The sequence below is a fragment of the Prionailurus viverrinus genome, chromosome B1, assembly GCF_022837055.1.
Source record: "Prionailurus viverrinus isolate Anna chromosome B1, UM_Priviv_1.0, whole genome shotgun sequence".
NCBI lineage: Eukaryota > Metazoa > Chordata > Mammalia > Carnivora > Felidae > Prionailurus > Prionailurus viverrinus.
In genome coordinates this window covers 192168425-192179338 of record NC_062564.1, presented here as the reverse complement: position 1 = coordinate 192179338, position 10914 = coordinate 192168425, and the positions used below count along the sequence as shown (strand labels likewise).

The 10914-nt window shown below is 39.7% G+C and overlaps 1 pseudogene; it reads right to left on the bottom strand.

The window, feature by feature from the left end:
* Positions 1-1492: 1492 nt before the first annotated feature.
* On the bottom strand, positions 1493-10696 carry LOC125164912 (60S ribosomal protein L4-like; annotated as a pseudogene).
* Positions 10697-10914: the final 218 nt, after the last annotated feature.

Sequence of the window (10914 nt, the reverse complement as noted above, 5' to 3'; positions counted from 1 at the left end):
CTGATGGTTGGTTTTTGTTGAATCTAATAGTAGTCCTCTGTGCTTCCTGGATTTTGATGTCTATGTCTTTCCCAGGTTGGGAAAGTTTTCTGCTATGATTTGTTCTCATAAACCTTCTACCCCTTTTTCTCTCTCTTCATCTTCTGGGATCCCTATGATTCTGATATTGTTCCTTTTTAATGAGTCACTTAGTTCTCCAATTCTTAAATTGGGCTCTTTTGTCTTAGTCCCCCTTTTTTTCTGCTTCATTATTCTCCATAAGTTTGTCCTCTATAGCGCTGCTTTGCTGCTCTGCCTCATCCATCCTTCCTGCCATGGCAACATTCAAGATTGCAGGTCTGTTATAGCATTTTTTAAATTTCATCCTGACTGACTTTTACTTCTTTTATCTCCACAGAAAGGGATTCTAATCTGTTTTCAAGACTAGTTAGTATTCTTATTATTGTGATTCTAAATTCTGGTTCAGACATCTTGCTTGTATCTGTGTTGATTAAGTCCCTGGCTGTCATTTCTTCCTGCTCTTTCTTTTGGGGTGAATTCCTTCCTTTCATCATTTTGAAGGAAGAAAGAAATTAATAAGGTAAAAAAAATTAAAATTAAAAATTTTAAAACAACACACACACAAAAATCAAATGATGCTAGATCCTAGGTGTGTTTTGGTCTGTTTGTTGAAAGGGGCTTACTAGATTAGAGAAAAAAGAGAAAGATAAGAAAAGACAAAAAAAGAAAAGAAAAAGAAAAAAAATAAGAAAAGGAAAAAAAAGGAAAACATTTGAAAATTTGAAAAATGTACGCAATGAAATAGAATAAAATTAAGTGATGGAAGCAAAATATAATTTGAAAAATTTACAAAGAAGTAAAAAATATATTAGAAAAAATTAAAGAAAAATATTTTTAATAATAATTGAAAATAAAAATAATTTTTTCTCTTTCTGTATTCAAGAAAAAGAAAAGAAACAAAAAAGAAAAAAATTGAATAAATGGACCAGTGAACAGACTGAGATACAACTGAAATTATCTTGTTTTCCCCTAGCAGTCAAAGTATGAAGCACTTTATAGTCTGTAAACTAAGCAGGCAGAGAGACTTGTGGTGTTCCTGAAGAGCGAGGTTGTTCCAGTTGGGTGGGGCTTAGTGTAATGGCTCCATTATCCACTAGATGGCGCTGCTTAATTTACTGGGGTGGATTGTTGTGGTACTTGTAAGTGCATATGCGCATGTGTGGGAGGGGTGAAAATGGCACCACCCAGCTACCCAGTCTCTAGTATGGGAACTCTGTTCTCCCCGATCAGCAGTCATGCACCTGTCCTTTGTCTCTGGCTTCCATCCACTCCCTGCTTGTACCCTGTCCATGACCAAGCCATCAGATTGCCAGGTAGCACCTCCCTCCTGAATTTTATCTTGGATGCAGATGTGTTTCCCAACCCCTCACTTCTGAGAAACTGCGACTTTGACCCACTCAGATCTTCGGGGGAGGGTCTCACCAAGCAATGGCTAGGTGCCAGCCTCACCCAGGAACATTTTCAGGACTGTGCTGCTGCTAATTCCCAGAGACTCTGGCTGGGTGCCAGCTTGCCCCAGAAAAAGGTGATGCGATCGTGTAGCAGCAGCCTTTCAGGGATTATGGAAAACCACAACATACATCTGGTGCCAGGCTTCACCCTTAACGTCTTTGTTCCAGAACCAGCAAATGTGGTTGTTCTCTGGGGTCTGCTGTGACCTTTGCCTGTGGGATGGCCGCACAGCCTCTACCAAATGTCCTTCCAGCAGGGGAACCACCTCTGCCTGTGTGGCCCAAGGACCCCAAGGACTTCACTCTCTGCTCCTGGGGATTCACTCTTCCCACCAGAGCTCCACCAGGTGTCAAGCTGTGGAGTTTTAGACTCTGCACTCCCCTGTTTATAGAGTCTTAATGGAATTTAAACCCTCTCCTTTCTCCTTTCTCCTTGTTTTGTTCAGTCCTTGTGGCTGTTTCCACTTTTTCCACTTTCTCTCCAGCTGCTTTTGGGTGCTTTTCCCACACTCTCCCCTCATCTCTGTTCTCTCTCCACAAGCAAAAGCAGCTCCCTGCCCTCCCTCCGCAGCTTCTCTCTCCCCCAGTTCACCTCTCCATGCCATGTACCTGCTGAGTTCTGTGGTCAGATTGTGCAGATTATTGTGTTAATCCTCAAACAGTTTTCTAGGTGTGCAGGATGGTTTAGTGTTGATCTGGCTGTATTTCATGGACGAGAGATACAAAACAAACCTCCATGCTGTTCTGCCATCTTGGCCCCTCTCCCATGGTGGGTTTCTTTTCTGCAGGCTTCCTCTATGCTTCTGGTTTCTTGGTAGCTTCAGGCTTTTTTCCTGCCAAAGGTTTCTTTTTCCTTTTTTTTAAAAAATTTTTTCCAAAAATTCATTCAAGTTATAACCTATAGTGTAGTATTGGTTTTAAGAGCAGAATTTAGTGATTAATCACATATAACACCCAGTGCTTATCCCACAAGTACCCTTTTCAATGCCTATCACCCATTTAGCCCATTCCGTACCCACCTCCCTACAGCAATCCTTAGTTTTCTCTAGTTAAGAGTTTCTTATCATTTGTCTCCCTCTCTGTTTTTATTTTTCCTTCCCTTCCCCTATATTCATCTGTTTTGTTTCTTAAATTCCACATATGAGTGAAATCACATGATATTTGTCTTTCTCCGATTGACTTATTTCACTTAGCATAATACACTTTAGTTCCATCCACATTGTTGCAAATGACAAGATTTCATTCTTTTTGATCACCAAGTAATATTCCAGTGTGTGTGTGTGTGTGTGTGTGTGTGTGTGTGTGTGTGTGTGTGTGTGCATGCCATATCTTCTTTATCCATTAACCAGTCAAAGAACATTTGGGTTCTTTCCATAACTTGGCTATTGTTGATAGTGCTGCTATTAACATTGGGGTGCGTGTGTCCTTTCAAATCAGTATTTTTGTATCCTTTCGATTAATACTTAGTAGTGCAATTCCTATATCATATGGTAGTTCTATTTTTAACTTTTATAGAGCCTCCATATTGTTTTCCAGAATGGCTGCACCAGTTTGCATTCCTACCAACAGTATGAGAGTGTTCCTTTTTCTCTGCATCCTTGGTAACATCTCTTATTTCCTGAGTTGTTAATTTTAGCCCTTCTGACAGGTATGACATGGTATATCATTGTGGTTTTGTTTTGTTTTGTTTGTTTGTTTGTTTGTTTTATTTTTTAGAGAGAGAGAGATCAAGAGCAAGTGAGCAAGCAGAGGGGAAAGGCAGGGTAGAGGGGAGAGAGAATCCCGTGGCCATGGGATCATGCCCTGAGACAAAATCAATAGTTGGACATTCAAGTGATTGAGCCACTCAGGTGACCCCTCACTGTGATTTTGATTTGTGTTTCCCTGATCATGAGTGCCATTGAGAATTTTTTTCATGTATCTGTTAGCCTTTTGTATGTCATCTTTGGAGAAATGTCTGTTCATGTCTTGTGCCCATTTCTTAACTGGATTATTTATTTTTTGGGTGTTGAGTTTGAGAAGTTATTTATAGATTTTGGGTACTAGCCCTTTATCTGGTATATCATTTGCAAATATTTTATTCCATTCTGTAGGCTGCCTTCTAGTTTTGTTGATTGTTTCCTTCACTGTGCAGAAGGTTTTTGTCTTTATGAAGTCCCAATCGTTCATTTTTGCTTTTGTTTCCCTTGCCTCCAGCGACATGTCTAATAAGAAGATGCTGCAGCCAAGGTCAGAGAGGTTGCTGCCTGTGTTCTCCCTTGGGGATTTTAATGGTTTCCTGTCTCACATTTAGGTCTTTCATCTATTTTGAATTTATTGTTGTGTATAGGTAAGAAAGTTGTCCAGTTTCATTGTTTTGCATGCCACCGTCCAGTTTCCCCAGCACCATTTGTTGAAGACACTGTCTTTTTTCCATTGGATATTCTTTCCTGCTTTGTCGAATGTTAATTGACCATATAGTTGTGGGTTCATTTCTGGGTTCTCTATTTTGTTCCATTGATCTAAGTGTCTATTTTTGTGTCAGTACCATACTGTCCTGTGATTAAAGCTTTGCCATACAGTTTAAAGTCTGGAATTGTGATGCCTCCCTCTTTGTTTATCTTTTTCAAAATCACTTTTAGGGTCTTTTCTAATTTCATACAAATTTTGTGATTGTTTGTTTGGCTCCGTGAAGAATGCTGGTGTTATTTTGATAGAGATTGCATTGAATGTGTAGATTGCTTTGGGTAGTATAGACATTTTAACAATATTTGCTCTTTTAATCCATGAGCATGGAATATTTTTCCATTTCTTTGTGTCTTCTTTAATTTCTTTCATAACTGTTCTGCAGTTTTCAGAGCATGGATCTTTTACCTCTTTTGTTATGTTTATTCCTAGGTATCTTATGGTTTTTGGTGCAATTGTAAATGGGATCAATTCCCTGATTTCTTTTCTGCTGTTTTGTTATGGGTGTATAGAAATGCAACAGGCTTCCTACATTGATTTCATATCCTGAACTTTGATAAATTCGTACGTTAGTTCTAGCAATTTTTTGGTGTAGTCTTCTGGGTTTTCCACATAGATTATCATGTTATCTACAAAGAGTGAAAGTTTGATTTACTTCTTGCCAATTTGGATGCTTTTTATTTCTTTTTATTGTCTGATTGCTGACACTACGACTTCCATTAATATGTTAAATAGTAATGGTGAGAGTGGACACCATTGTCGTATTCCTGATCTTAGGGAGAAAGGTTCTCAGTGTTTCCTTATTGAGGATGATATTAGCTGTGGGTCTTTTATTTATTGCCTTTATGATACTGAGGTATGGTTCCATCTATTCCTACTTTGTTGAAGGTTTTTATCAAGAATGGACACTGTATCTTGTCAAATGCCTTTTCTGTATCAATTGAAAGAATCATATGATTCTTATCCTTTCTTTTATTAAGGTGGTGTATTATGGTGATTGATTTGTGAATATTGAACCAACCCTGTAGCCCAGGAATAAAATCCAGTTGATCATGGTTAATAATTGTTTTAAGTACTGTTAGATTTGATTTGCTAGTATCTTGTGCAGATTTTTTTTGCATCCAGATTCATCAGGGATATTCATCTATAACTCTCCTTCTTAGTGGAGTCTTTGGTTTTGGAATCAAGGTAATGCTGGCCTCACAGGATGAATTTGGCAGCTTTCCTTCCATTTCTATTTGTTGGAACAATTTCAGAAGAATGGGTATTAATTCTGCTTTAAATGTCTGGTAGAATTCCCCTGGGAAGCCATCTGGCCCTAGACTCTTATTTGTTGGGAGATTTTTGATTACTGATTCAATTTCTTTACTGGTTATGGGTCTGTTCAAATTTTCTATTTCTTCCTCTTTCAGTTTTGGTAGTTTCTAATCTTTCTTGGAATTTATCCACTTCTAGATTGCCCAATTTATTGGTATATAATTGCTGATAATATTCTATTATAATTGTATTTCCATGGTGTTTGTTATAATCTCTTCTCTTTCATTCATGATCTTACTTATTTGACTCCTTTCTCTTTCTTTTTAATAACTCTGACTAGGGGCTTATCAATTTTGTCAATTCTTATAAAGAACAAGCTCCTAGTTTTGTTGATCTACTATTTTTTAAAATTTCTATATCGTTTGTATCTGCTCTCATTTTTATTTCCCATTTTCTTCTGGTTTTAGGTTTATTTACTGTTCTTTTTCCAGCTCCTTTAGGTTTAAGGTTAGGGTGTGTATTTGAGACCTTTCTTGCTTCTTGATATAGGTCTTATTGCTGTATACTTCCTTCTTTTGCCCTCCTTTGCTCCATCCCAAAGGTTTTGGATTGTCATGTTTTCATTTTCATTTGCTTACATTTATTATTTTAATTTCTTATTTAATTTACTGGTTAGCCCATCACAGTTAGTAGGATGTTCTTTAATGTCCATGTATTTGTGGTCTGTCCAGTTTTGTTTGTTTGTTTGTTTTTGTGTTTGACTTCAAGTTTCATAGCATTGTAGTCTGAAAATATGCATGATATTATCTCAATCTTTTTGTCCTGGTTAAGGCCTGATTTGTGACCCAGTGTATGATCTATTCTGGAGAAGGTTCCACGTGTACTTTAAAAGAATGTGTAGTCTGCTGCTTTAGGATTAAATGCTCTGAATATATGTTAAGTCCATCTGGTCCAGTGTATCACTCAAAGCCATTGTTTCCTTGTTTATCTTCTGCTTAGATGATCTGTCCATTGTTGTAAGTGGGTGTTAAAGTCCCCTAGTATTATTATATTACTATCAATGAGTTTCTTTGTTAATTTATTTGTATATTTGGGTGCTTCCAAGTTTGGCACATAAATATTTACAATTATTATATCTTCTTGCTGGATAGACCCCTTTATTATGATATAGTGCCCTTCATCTCTTATTACAATCTTTGGTTTAAAATTTAGTTTGTCTGATATAAGTATGGTTACTTAGTTTTTTTTTGTGGTTTTTTTGATGTCCATTGACATGATAAATTGTTCTCCATCTCCTCACATTCAATCTGGAAGTGTCTTTGAGTCTCATGTGAATATTTTATAAGCAGCATATCAATGGATCTTGTTTTTTTATGCATTATGCTACCTTATGTCTTTTGATTGGAGTATTTGGTCCATTTACATTCAGAGTAAATATTGATCAGTATGAATTTGGTGCCATTGTATTACCTGTAAAGTTGCTGTGCTTGTAGATTGTCTCCATTCCTTTCTAGTCTTTGTTGGTTTTGGTCTCTCTTTCCTGATCAAAGTGTCCACTTTAATATTTATTGCAGAGCTGGTCTAGTGTTTACAAACTCCTTTAGTTTTTGATTGTCTTGGAAACTCTATCTCTCCTTCTATTCTGAATGATAGCCTTGCTGGATAAACTATTCTTGGCTGTGGGGCACCTGGGTGGTTCAACTGGTTAAGTGTCAGACTTTGGCTCAGGTCATGATCTCACAGTTCTTCAGTTGGAGCCCCACATCAGGCTCTGTGGTGACAGCTCAGAGCCTGGAGCCTGTGTAGGATTCTGTGTCTCCCTCTCTCTCTGCCCCTCCTCTGCTCACACTTTCTCTTTCTCTCTCTTAAAAGTAAAGAAAAACATTAAAAAAATTAGAAGTATTCTTAGCTGAGTATTTTCTCCATTTATCTCATTGAATGTATCATGCCACTCACTTCTGACCTGCCAACTCCCTGGACAGGTCTGCTGCTAACCTAATATGTCTATTCTTACAAGGTTAAGGACCGTTTTTTCCTAGCTGCTTTCAAAATTCTCTTTTTCTTTGATTTTTTGCAAGTTTTACTATATGTCTTGGTGTTGACCTGTTTTGGTTGATTTTGAGAGGGGGGTGTCTCTGTGCCTCTTGGACTTGAATGCCTGTTTCCTTTCTCAGATTATAGAAATTCTCAGCTATGATTTTTCAAATAAACCCTCTGCACCTTCCCTACTCTTCTTCTGGGACTCCTATGATACAGATAGTATTGTGCTTTATGGAATCACTTAATTCCCTGGGTCTATAGTCTTGATCCAATAGTTTTCTTTCCCTCTTCTTTCCAGCTTCAATATTTTCCATAACTTTATCTTTTATATCACTTATTCATTCCTCGGCTTCTTCCATCCTCATTGTGATTACAATCAGTCAGTTTTGTATCTCAGGTATAGCATTTTTTTTTAAACTTCAACCTATTTTTTAGGTCTTTTATCTCTGCAGCAAGCGTTTCTCTGGTGTCTCCTATGCTTCTTTCAAGCCCAGCTAGTATTCTTATAACTGTTGCTCTAAATTCTTGTTCAGATATATTGCTTATATCTTTTTTGAGTAAATCCCTGGCTGTGATTTCTTCTTGATCTTTCTTTTGGGGAGAATTATTTCATCTTGTCATTTTGTCCAGGTTTCTGTGTTTTGTGTGTTATGAAGTCTTGTTATGTTTCCTGATCCTGAGAGTAATGCTATATTGAGAAAGGGTAATACACTTTACAAAGCCTGGTGCTTCAGGAAATGGTTAAGGTGTATGCTGTGTACACTCTACTGTTATGATTTGGCTGCTTTTTGCCCCAGTTAAGTCGTGTGCAGAGTACCTCCTTGCTTGTAGTGGAGAGTGTTTGGACCTTTAACTAGGTGTGCTTTAATTTGTTTGTTTAAATAAGCCTGATTAAATATAAAAAAAGTGCTGATCCAAAGAGAGAGAAAAGGAAAAGGAAAAAAAATCCCCAGATAAGCAAATAAACAAAAAAGTATAAGCCTCATTCCAAAGAAAAAGAAAGAAAACAACAACAACAACAACAACAACAACAAACAAACAAACAAAGAAATCCTAGTCCTATTTCCACCAGAACTAAAGCTGACACTTTGGAGCACTCTATGATCAGTAGACTTGGTGCATACAGGGGGCCTGTGCTGGTTCTCTGGGGGAGAGACCTGCCATGCTGGCTTACAGTCAGATCTGCTTTAGAAAAGATGTCCCTACAGGGCCCAGCATGGCGAGGTTTGGTGTAAGCGGCTCCACCCTCCACTGAGGGCGCTATGTTGTTCATTGAATGTAGGTGTTCCAAACATGCTGGCTGTCAGGGGAAAATGGTGTCACCCACTCTCTTATCCCTGTTTAGGGGAGCTCATGCCCACTGCTGTTCAGGAAGCCCTCACAGAAAAGCGAACAACCTCCCTTTTTGTGTCCTAGGCTTCCATCAGATCCCTGCCCTCAACCTGTCTGTGCCTGGGACCAATGAATACCCAGTGCCACAGTACTCCTGTGTTTTATCTCTGGCCTGTGGCTGGGATTCAACACTCTAAATTGTAAAGGATCAGCAAGGCACAGACAAGATTCCCTTCTCCAGAGAAGGAGGTCTGTGCTGTGTCTGGTGCTAGCTTTTTCACAATGAAGCAGTTGCACAGCTGCGTAGGCACTTGGAGTTTATGGTGAAGCACAGCAAAAAGCTGTGATCAGGTTATCTGTCCTCTGTGTGCATTTCTGTCCCTTGCAGATGAATGGCTGCTCACTGGTGCCCACTCAGTCCTTTGTCCTTGGAGAGGCAGTATACCCTCTTCCAAATGTACTCCAGGAAAGGGAACATTCTCTCCTAGTGCAACCCAGGGGATCTCTACACCACACTGTCCTCTGTCCAGTCTGTCCAGTGTTTGCCTTTCTCCCTAGGAGCACTGCTGCCCACCTGGCTTGACTCCAGCAAATGGTGCTGACTTCTAAAACCTCAGAATTTGAGTTCCATTGTTTGTAAAAACTTGCAATAGTCACTTCCTGTTGATTCCCCAGTCAGTGGTTTGGGGGGAGTGTATTTCTTGCATGAACCCCACGCACTGCTCTCTCCCCCTCTCTTTTTCTCTGTCTTCTCTCTGTGAAAAGGGCTCCCTCTCCACTGCAACACCACAGCTTTTCTCTCCCCCATTTTACAATCTCTGCACCTGCCACCTTCTCTTCTCTAATTGTGAGGATCATTCTCTTCATCCTCAGATCGATTTTTTAGGTGTTCCAAATGATTTGATGTTGATCTAGCTATGTTTGAGAGATGAGGCAAGCCCGGGGTCCCCCTACTACACTGCCATTATAACTCCTCCTCCTCTTCTGCTTCTTAACACTGACAGCCTTCTTTCCTTTCTTCCCTACCACAAGCTTCTGGCCTGGAACCCTTTTATATGATTTGGCTTCTAATACTGCTCCTGCCTTATCCATCTGGAATTTGTGATTCTTGGCCCAGTGAAGAATGGTGTTCTGGTGCATGGTCTTTGCACATGGGTGTAGCTTCAATATGATTCTCAGGTTTTTCAGTGAATACTTCTTCAGAACTCTGCACTGAATCTTCTTATGTGGTACTTGGAGGGCTCTTGGGATCTCTGGGCTCTTCAAGATTCTGCTAAGGTCTGTATTAAGCATCTTGTGCATGGGAAGATTGTAGTCACTCCTGAGGGAGGCATGCTTATCCCTAGTGCCATACAGAGTGTCTAGCTTGCAGAAAACAAGCATTTCAATCCAAATGCAGAAAGGCCCAACATGCCTACCAGGAGTAAGTTTCAAAATGTTCTATGTGCTTATATTAAGTAAAGTAATTCCACGGATGTTTCTGAAGGCCTTAATGTCTCTTCATTATAGATGATGCAGGGGCCCCTGTGCTGGATACAATGACAGTTGCTCATTTTGCCCTTGCCAGCTCTCATTCTCTGAGAGGCATAGACCTTTCTGATATCATTCTTCCTTGGTCTTTTTATAGCCTTCAACCACCAAAGAAAGTTCAGGAACTTCCTCAATATGAAGACTTTTAGACATGACCAGCACTGGTAAGGCTGAGGCAGCCAGGGCAGAGTGATGGCATATTGCTTCTGTGTTGTGTTCATTCTGTGGTGCCAAAGGCACCAGGTTTTGGTTGGTGCAAACATGTGGCCCCTATGACACATATTTCCAAAAGCACCCTGGACAGAATGGTGAGTTCCACCACTTCGAACTCTGGAAATTTGAGTCATGGCTCTGCCAGTCTCTAAGACTCAGCACTGGTTTGATGACCTGCTAATTCACTGACACCAGATGGCTGTTTGCTGTTTTCATGCAAGTTGGTGTGAACAAAGTTCGTGGTATTGGGTAAAATGGGAGCCTTGAACACTGCAGACAAAGTAACATTAATTTCCAGATGACTCCTCCTTCTTGGAGTATACGGATATCAATGGAGGAGCACAGTCCATCATAGGGAGAGGAGAGTGCCATGCTCCTGTATCAGTTGGATATTGTATGTAGCAATTCATCCCCAAACACCTATTTATTATTTCTCAAAGTCTGTGAGTTGACTGAGGGTTGACTGATCTTGGCTGGGCTTGGCTTGCAGGTGGCTGTGCTCCATCCTCCTGCTAGGATCGTCAAGCCAACCCCAGTTTGTTCTTGACAGTGGCAATGGCAGAGGTTCAAAAGAGCAAGTGGAAGC